This window comes from Coturnix japonica, chromosome 2, assembly GCF_001577835.2.
Source record: "Coturnix japonica isolate 7356 chromosome 2, Coturnix japonica 2.1, whole genome shotgun sequence".
Lineage (NCBI taxonomy): Eukaryota > Metazoa > Chordata > Aves > Galliformes > Phasianidae > Coturnix > Coturnix japonica.
This window is the reverse complement of record NC_029517.1, coordinates 6,327,707-6,338,111: the sequence shown is the minus strand read 5'-3', so window position 1 is coordinate 6,338,111 and position 10,405 is coordinate 6,327,707. Positions and strand designations below refer to the sequence as shown.

Sequence of the window (10,405 nt, the reverse complement as noted above, 5' to 3'; positions counted from 1 at the left end):
AGGAATCTCAGTCATACTTTTTGGGAGCACTTCGTAAAGAGAGCTAATCTGTCTTTGGAGCTGAGCTAACGCTGTGCAAAATGGATACGGGGAAATACACACAATAACGACTTAAGATTAATAAAACAGCCAAAATTATGTCTTAGAATTAAAGAATTTTGATGTGTTGAGAGTTCTTCTAATTCTTTGGATCCATACTTCAGAGATGAAGCCTGCAAAATAAAAGTAAGAGCTTTACTGATTTATCCTTTCTCCAAGAATTGAGACTTTTGGAGAAACATCCAGTGTCACAAATCTCACCATTAAACAGCACTACTGCTGATTGTTAAATCCAACCAGTTCCAGGTTCCATTTCAGACTTAGATGAGGCCGTCTCTGAAATACACCCCTATAAGTTATTTCTGTGAGTCTATTTTGATCTAAATTTGGGCTGTCTGGTGCCTGGTATCACTGCTTTGTGAACTCCAGGGGTGCTCAGGCTTTCACAGTAATGTGGCAAAGATATAATACTTCCAGTTTCCTTCTGACATTTGCAATTGGAAGCTTCTCAAGGCAGACTAATACTTAACACCACTGCAATTTCTGACATCACTTGTGACGTAACCAGAAGGGCACATCCATTTTGTATAACTCGCATGAAAGTCAAAGGGTTGCAGAGAACACAAAGAGTCACCTGGGCAGAGAAATGAGATTATGCATGGCATAAGAAAAATACTTACAAAGATGAGTAGTAAACATGCAGCGAATGCAGAGGAGAGCAAAGGAGATGAAAAGGATGTGAAAATTGAGACCACCGAGTGTTAAGGAACACAGTTCTAAAAATCAATGCAGAGATGGATCAGGAACGAATGCAAAAAGCACAGCATGGGGAGGCTATAATTAGATGATTTAGTCATAGCCAGAAGCCTGACTGAGCTTTTTGAATCCACTGAAGTGGACACAGTTAATGCAGAGTTTGGCTTGATTGTTAGAGTTCTTCCCATGACAGCAACACAGAGGAGGCTCACAACTTTTAGTCCCTGTTAAGGCTATACAGGTAAAAACCCACCACTGCACACAGGTGACTCTCACCCCATGGAAAGAAATATACATTCAGACAAGGTTGAGCATCCCCTGCAGCAGCTGCACTTCTGGGAGCCCTGATACAGGCTCAGCAGAACACTGGAGAGAGGGAATAGCCCCAGCAGTTCTTGGTTCTGTTCTGTCCAATCATGCTCTGCAGTGATATCACAAGCAAGCAGTCTCCAAGCTCACTTTCCTCTTGATGCAGCCAGCAGTGAAGGAACATAGTGATGGGAAAATTAAGTAATACGAAGCAAACATTAAATCACCCCTAAACAGCGCCAGCTACATGGAAATCCAGGCTTTGGGAATAGGAAGGGATCACAGAATCACTAAGATTAGAAAAGACCACTAAGGTCATCTGTTGACCCACCCCCACCATGCCTACTGACCATGCCCCTCAGTGCCACATCTCCACACTTCTTGAACACCTCCAGGGACGATGCCTCCACCATTTACTTGGGTAGCCTGTGCCAATGCTTCATTACTATTTCTGAGCAAATATTTCTCCAAATATCCAATCTGAGGAGTCCAAAGTCCCCCAAAACGTTGATCGTGATCAGTCTTCTCCGAGCAGACTATCAGGATGCATCCATGTTGACTGTAACTTCAGGTAAACGTCAAGCTGATGCTGCCAGCACAGAGCTCAGTGTGATACATTATTCTTCCTTCTCGAAATACAAACTTCACTCATTCAGAGCTAGCTCTCAGCACCCTCACAGTCCCTTGAAGGCTGCACAGGCTGTAAATCCATTCCTGAAAGAAGCTGAGCCAGTGAGAATCTGAGAGCCACATATCCACACTTATTTGGTATTGTTCCCTCCTAGAGTGCTCACAACAGTTCTCATGGTAACCAATCCTGGCCCATCTCCTCAGTTACATTTCCCAGTTCTTCTTTTCTCTGGCCCATTGTTCCCCCAAGACACTACAGCAACATGGAGCATATTAAGCAAGCAATTAATGGGACAGAAGCTGGGCTCCTCACATTACCCACAATATCGTCCCACCTTTCCCTGCCTACTCACCTTAGTCTGCCAGTGTAATTCAGGAGGAAGCAGTAGCCTAACCCCAAGCATAGCATCTAGGATCCAAGCTGCACCATGGCTGTAGGACCTCTGGAGCAAAGACAATGGCCTAGATTTGATAAAAGTCTTCAACACAACTGAAATGCTCAGTTAGAAAACAATAACAACTTTGTGTTTGTGGCTCTGACATGCTCTTAAATTCAGCAGGCTCAAGGGATACCCAGAAAGCCCACATGTCCTATGAACCCAACCAGCAAAGAAACCAGTGCTCATATTACTAGGTAGCACATGCCCAGGATGAACTTCATCTACAGAGTGCTGTTAAGAGCGTTTTCATAGTACGTCTGTGTTTTGTGTCTCCTTCTGACAACACTCTATTTTACATTATACAGCTTCTGGGTAAGCAGCCTTTTGGCTTGATACGTTAACACTCCCAGGTGGATACACCCTAACTATCAGGAATGTTTTAGGAATGACATTATTAAGTAATAATTTACTCATCTCATTTAGTCTAGAGGTCTCCTTATGGAGGAATGTTATTCCTCAGTACCACTCTAGCTCTCACTCTAATTTATTTAAACTTAATGACCTTTCAAAGTCATCTCTTCACATTACTCTCCAGCTTAAGAATATAGATGGATATTAAATCACACTGTGATGTATGATGTTACAAAAATCTTGCATAATTCATACAGATTATCAACATAAGGATGATCAACCAAAAAAAAATGCTTTTCAGGCAACTTGAGGACTATTAATTTAATAAATGAATGGGAAATTTTCATTCAGATCTCACCTTTGCAGAAGAAGCACGATGTTTAAAGCAGCTGAAAGACTGGTATACACGTACTGAGAATGAATAGCGGTAATCTGGCTAAAGCACTGGTGCTACCTTCTGCAAATGGGTAGGAGAAGGATTTCTGCAACGATGCCATAATCCAGAAGACAGCACATTACTTTGACCAAGCACATGTTGGGTGGCATGCTTAAAGAAAAGCTTTGACTCTTGCACTGATCACTACTTAGATATTTTGAAGCATCAAGTCACCTTTGACAGCCATGAGGGTGTACCAAAATCCATAAAAAAGAAAAAAATATATAATGGTAGCAGGAATTCCAGTCCATTTATCTGGACTTCTCCATTGTACTTCATCTCTCATGTTCTTCAGTGGTCATCATTCAGAGGTGAAGTAGCCAACACAGTGCTGCAGTGTCTCTGTGAATCCTGAATATCAGAGAAGGATAAGGAGAATTTGCCCACCAAATAAGAATTTTTGTAAGACTGAATAGTCTTTTCACATCATCACGTTAAGACTTCCCAGCCAAAAATATTAAGGTCCTTCCCAACCCAATGGCCTCAGCTTCAGGCTGAAGCCCTGAGTTAATATTCTGTCCTCACTGAGATCATCACAAGATCTAAAGAAGTTAAAAAGCCTAAAAACATATTTCTAGAGAACACTGTAGCAGGCCTGCGAAACCACATGGTGTTGAATTATCAAACTATCACATCATGTTTGCAGATATTGTCCAGGAATCCACTCTCTCTCCCATCTACTTTTTCTTAAGTATTTTACCTCTCACTTTTGGTATAAGTTACACTGACTTACACATAATTTACCTTATAATTAGCACCCCCACAGACAACATCTGCAAAGCAGCAAGAAAAAATTTATTGCTTACCACTGAGGCTCGAAAAGGAAAACAAAAACAGGAAGAACTCAGGAGATGCATATTGGCAACCATCAGTGAAACACTAAAGACTTAGCTAACATCACTGCTCTGCTCTGCAATACAAGACCATTGGGTGAAGAATAATGATGACTGCTGCAAAAGAAAAATCAGGAGTAAATGAGGTGTATTAATTTTGTACAGAAATAAAACGCTTAGACAGTTCTCCCTTCCCCCTTCAAGAACAGTGATCTATAGTTCAATTCTCAGTATAGGTAGGTCTGAAATTTCACAGCTGGTCTCAGAAGAGTTTAGACATAGTTTGTGGAGACAAGGCTTAACTATACATCCAATGGATATAACAGCCTATGCACCTCATGGCTCCTATGTTCCTCATCAAGCCTGGTTTTAGCTGTGCTGTAGTTATGGTTTAAAGTTTGATATAATGGAGCTGTGATCACATTCTCACCTCAGCGTCAGATCTCGCCCCCCAAGATTCACCAGGCTGAACCTGAATCCATCTTCCTCTGCCCTCCAGCTATACTTACCATATTATCCCAATGCTTCCCACCTGTGGTCAGAAATCTCCTATGGAAGATCTAACTCAACCAGTAACAGGTGTGTTGGCTGGCTCCAGACTGTGGGCCTCCAAAAACCTCAGGTTGCAATAAGCCTTCTCTTTGTTTATGCTTCAGGCGCAAAATGTCAATGCAGTAAGGTGACATCTTTAGGCAGTATGGGCTGCTTCAGAGCTGCTAGCTTCTGGACAGCCTACAGCTAAAGCCTATCAGACATCTAAGGCAAAGTGCTTTTGTAGCAGTATTCCCAAAGAACAAAACCTGAAAACAAAGCTGGTAACTTGCCCTACCGAGCAGGGCATTTCAACCTCCAAGTCAACTACCAGTTAGCTGGTTTAGTTGCTTTAAATGATTGTGGGTTTTGTTTCTGTTGTTTGTATTTTCTTGTTAGGATTTGGTGTAGTTGTTGTTTTAGCTGGCTGTACTGTCTCTCCAGGTGTAGTCGCCTCCATGGCATTGCTGTATGGGAACAACTTTTAGTTGCCTGGAAAAAAATAAATTGAAAAAAAAAAAAGCATTGCAGTCTACAGCACAGACATTCATGAGAATTCATAAGCAGTGAGAGAAAACTTTTGAGACAACAGATTATCCCTGCATCATAGGTGTCCAATGAAGCAATCACTGCTGTAGCAGTTACCAGATGAATTAATGGCATTGCTGTGCAAACATTAGCACCTGTTTCTGAGCTTTACTCCCTTCCTGCATAATGCTTCTCTGGTGTCTTAATCAAAACATTTACAGAAAGAAATTCTTCTGTATGGACTTTTAAATAAATTGCAAATCTTATAGAAAAACAGAGGAAACTTGACGAGAATGCTCTTGACTTAAATGAATCAATACTGAACAGACAGCTGCTTTGAACCACAGTCTGGCTAGGCTCTCCCTCCCCACACCTCCATATAAGAGATAGAGGAAGCATACTGTTTGCACTCTAATTCTCCATAGGAAGTCAGAAGAATTCACCACAGTATGATGAAAAAGCCTGCAATACGGATACTACCTAATTAATATTAAGAGGATGCTGTCCAGTCTTTTAAACTAAAAAGTAAGTGTAGCTTGTGTACTTAAAGTTGTAAAACCTCATAAGAAATGTTGTCTCTATTAATTACAGCCTGCTGGGAAGGGGAGGGGGATGTTAAGTCGATCCTTTTAGTGATGAATTATTCAAAACAAAAAGGAATAAAAACAATTGACAGCAGCATTATAGGCAAGCCCTACATATTAACCTCGCACTACACATTGGTAGTTCTATGGCAACGCATGCATACTTCTAACTTGTCAAATAGATTAAGCCACTGGGGTGCTCTTGCTGACATGTTACATTTAGAATTAATCAGTGCAAGACTGATGAGGAGGTACATTATTAAGATAGTTGTAATGAGTGTAAAAGTCTTCTTTGAGAGGCAGAAACAACACTCAGCATTAAGGATTAGAAGTACATACTTATTTAGGGCAAAATAACTATTCTAGTTCTTGTTCTAAAATCACCAAAGTTATGATCTTTTGATTAAAAGTTTCTGATAAAACATACTTTAAGAAATAACATAAAGAACAGGTCAGGATTTCTACATGTTTCAGATGTGATCTAAAGAGTATGGGTAGCATTCACAGACAGCGTAAGTCTCAGGGTCAAAGACTATCAAAAATGACCTAGCGTGTACATTTCTTCAGTGTTATAATCAATAACAGAACTGCTTTGACTATATGTTTTTAAGTATTGACTGCCAATAGACAGAAACCCCTACCCACTTGGCACCACAGGCAAAACCAAGGTCTTAAAAACTGGCATCTTAAATAAACTCTAGAAATCATCCATCAAACTCATTATAAATAAAATAAATACTGGGGAGGAAAAAGTGAATCCTACTGAAACAAAGCTGTCACGTGAGTCTATCTACAAATTATCTTTTACTTTTTCTCCATTTTCTCTCCACAGTTGATTTTTAGCCTTCAAAAAATAGTATGTTTTTCCAGGCTATTAAGAAATCTTCAAATTCCCTCATGCATCAAACAACGCAACCAACAATTATTAGATGAAAAATGCGAAGGATATCATAGGAAAAAGCCTCATAAGCACAGAAGTAATAATGACCAACATCTTAGGAATTGAGCTTTCTTGTCTCCAAAATAGGACATGCCTCAGCTGAAACATTTGTTCCAGCTGGCATGTTTGTAACAGCTGTCCTCAATTTACGTTCTCTAGTAAGGGTTGGCTTCGGACTGTAGCCCTTTCCATGGTGAGGATTTGCTGTAGCCTCCATCCCTTTTTTCTCAGGCTATTTTCACGTCTTGCGTAATAACTCTGAGGTTCCTAATTCTCCATCCAACCTGGTTTTAAATGGCCAGTACCTTCAAAATGTTTTAGGGGATATTTATGTACAGAGACATGCACAGTAACATGCATGCATATAATTACATAGAGAGTGTATGAATATATACAATGCAGATATAAGTGTAGATGTGTTACACTGAGATGAAGGATGTGTTTTGGTAGTTTCTCATTTGTCCTCAAGATGCAAATTCCTAACAGATGATGATGGTGTTGATATGGATTTATTGTGAGACTTGCAGTGCCAAGTCCAGCCTATTACAATATTACTTCTTCTAAGCTTAATGAAGTCCAACCCAATCTGACCTCCAATGGCTAATTGAAATCTTTCTCAGCCTGACCTTTGGAGTTATGGAGAGGGTAGGAAATACAAATTGCCATTTTTCTGCTTGTTTATATGCTTCATATTAAAAAAAATTGTTCAGACATTAAAACTAATCATTTTCAGCTGTTGCCTGTGACTGTTCACGTGCTTCGTTCAGTACTTCTGTGAACTCAGCTTGTCTGAATTGGACAGAATGTGGCAACTGAAAGGGAAGATCTTAATTCTATAAACTTTTATTGAAGTACATGAAAGCAACTTAAGCTTACAGAGCATTCTGATTTTAGGTCAAATCACGTAGTCAGAAATTAGGGTGCTAGGAGCTCTTCAAATAGAGAAATAAAAAGAACAAGTAGAAGATTTAGCCACTCCTTATAGCTATGTCAGCAGAAAAATTGAAATTCAAGAAGTTTATCTTGCTGGATTTGCACTCTTTTCTTAAAAAAAAAAAAAATGTAGATATAAATGCTGTTTGTATGTCTAATAGTAGTGGCTTTACATTCTCCACTGATAAGAAAGTGATACCATCTTTGTGAAGTTCAGTTGGCTTGTTTTAATAAGCTCTTGGAAGTGGCAAATTGGAATTCTCTCCCCTCTGTTTTCCTCATGATTTTGATCTCATTTTCCCTAAATTTTATCATTTTCTATAACACATATATTTGCTTGACATCTGATTCTGCCCACTTGATAGAACACTTCATCACCATCACATCTAACCTCTCTCCTTGCAATTTTCAATTTATTTACACTCAAATGTGCTGTTTTCCACAGTCTGAAATGGAAAACTGAGATCCTCAGTTCCAGAGAAAGCCTCAACACTCCTTATATTTTCATCTTATGTTAGACAAAAGGTATTTTGAACAGTGAAACTCCCAACGTACATGAAGTTCTCTATGAGGGGATAATGAGGATAACTGCCTGGAAAACATGGGAGAGATCTTTGTACATATCTCTCTTCCTGGGCACGTCAGCATCTTGCTGATTAAAAAAAAAAAAAAAAAAAAAAAGCATCAGAAGCTGATTTCTTCAAAATTGCCTTCAGCTGGTAGCATGGTTGCCATCTTTCAGTATTAACCAACTTCTAAAAGCACTTCACCAGGATCTGGTGGACCTAGGTTTATCTGTGATATAAGACAGCCAATCTGGGGCAATCTTCTGCCAAAAAAGTAATGGTGAACCTGGGGTCTGTGAGGGTTTCTTACTGGGTAAGAAGGTCTGGGTGGCCCCCTTATTTGCTCTTGTTTTGGCTTCTGCTTTGGCTTTTTGCTTAAAGATCCAATAGACCAAAGAACACAGCATCTGTGTCTTTTGGTTTAGGAACCTATGTTCAGAAAGAGAGAATTAGGAGGCCCCTAGATTGCTTGGCCGGTAGAAGTTTTAATGTGCTCAGAGGTGATGCTGGTGACTTGTGGCTGCTAAATTATCCAGCATGGGGTATCTGTGACATATAAGCTTTCTCACTACTGCATTAAATCCTTTGTAAGGCAGTATTGACCTCTGCTGTGTTTCCCCAGGAAAGAACAGCTCAATCTTGAACAGAAGAAGGTAATGCATTAAGCATTTGAACTGCAGAAAGAGCAGGATTCAAGAAATACATCCACCTGCTGCATCTCCTCCTCAGACACCTTCCTACTCCCGCTGTGAAATCCATTCTAAGGCACTTGTTTTCCCTGGGCATTTCATGGGATAACAAGCTGATGGAAGACCAATTAGAAGTCCAGCAGCCAAGTGTTCAAACCCCTCATGGGCCCCCAGGGGCCCAAGGATGCTACAAGGCTGCTCCCACCTCTCAGGACATCTTTGGCAAAACTAGAAATTGGACTTGGCTCAGCACTCTCCACTATGAGGACTGTGAGAGGAAGTTTGCTTTGGCAGAAGGAATTGGTGACTGAGGCTCAGTCTCAAGACAGTGTTTTTGGTGAAAAATACATCAATATAAGACCACATTCATTTGATTCAATCTCATCAATATTTAGTGCCAACATAATCTCACTAATATGGAGTGGATATGATTAATATACGGTCCTAATCCCTCCCTAAGATTCAAACAAACACATCCATGCTGACTGCTTTAACTATTCTTTGTCGTGAAAGTTAATACCATATTTTTTTTGTCTTCCTGTCACAGCGTAGCTCTGCTTGATTTAAGTGGCATTCATGCCCATAACATACAAGGATGATAATTATGTGTTACAGGTTATTAGTGTCTATGCTAAAAATAACAATAGGGAAAGCAGGAAATGTGTTACATTGCAAATCTCTTTCCTGCTCCACATATTACAAGTTGGCACATAATGTACTTTATTCCTAATTAAAATATGTCAGGGCTTTTTTTCTTTTTTTTCAGCATTTCATTATCTGTTTGCAAAGAGGCATGGCCCCATCAGCCTCGAGATGAGATGCCACCAAATAAAATGATTATGGCAAAAAGCAATCTAGGGAGAAGCTATTATCTGGTTTTCCACAAAAAAACATTTCTAGGCTTATTAGCTTGAATTACATAGTAGAAATTGAACTAACGGAAGTTCACGCTATCCATTTTACAGCCTAACTGAAGGGCGTTAAACCTCCTTTAGAGAGATCAGAGCTAGGAGGCCAAGATTTCAAGGCTCACAGTGAGTTTCTCAGCTGACTACAGTACAAGGAGCCATGCAGTTATACTAAAAATTGTTATGCAAAAGTCTTGCTGAAGTTTATTTCTCATAGAAGAAAGAACCAGCAGGCTTGAAAAGAGCACTGCATATAATTGCAAGTGCCTTTACAAGCTGCTTATTTACAAGAACAGTAGCCCTCATGTGTGTAAATCTTATCATAAACAAATCGTACTATACACAATTTGGCTGCACAATGGTAAGTCTCCATGTTTATAAATATGCATTAGGGCCAGGCTTCAGATTAGAGAAATCTAATCCTGAAAGGTCTTACTGAGCTCTGCAAAAAACTCAGACATCGCTTTGAAGTATTTTAACTGAATATTTTCCTGGGGGTTTGCACGGGAATAAAACAAGAGGAAAAACTGTCCTGTTGGAACGATCCTACTGGGGGCATTGCTGCTATTGCAGTCATATTAGAAGGAACTGCTGTGTCAATTTATTCTGAGGATTTAGGAAGTACAGTAGAATTCTGATGTCATGAACACCCAACATTAACAGGTACTCAGATTCGATGGGAGTTTAGAAAGTAATGCGTTGATTCATTCAAGTTAGAACAGAAAAGGTTTCGATCACAGGTAGTCAGGCATGAGTATTCACTGTCAAGTTATTCAGACAGGGATTAAAAAAAAAGAGAGAGAGAAGGGGGAGGGAATGCAGATGTAGGAGGTGATAGGAATGTTTTGAGTCATTTGGCAGTTTGAGATTGAAACACAGTAGCAAAATAAACCAACCTACATGAAGAAAGCTGTAGCCCACAGAGCAACTCT

At 39.8% G+C, this 10,405-nt stretch overlaps 1 long non-coding RNA gene across 1 annotated transcript; it reads right to left on the bottom strand.

The window, feature by feature from the left end:
* Nucleotides 1-3,149: 3,149 nt before the first annotated feature.
* LOC107308749 lies at nucleotides 3,150-3,970 on the bottom strand. The gene is made up of 2 exons (XR_004306059.1): nucleotides 3,768-3,970; nucleotides 3,150-3,312 (listed from the first exon to the last, which is right to left on the bottom strand). It is a non-coding gene; the product is annotated as an uncharacterized LOC107308749 (long non-coding RNA).
* Between the last annotated feature and the right edge of the window lie 6,435 nt (nucleotides 3,971-10,405).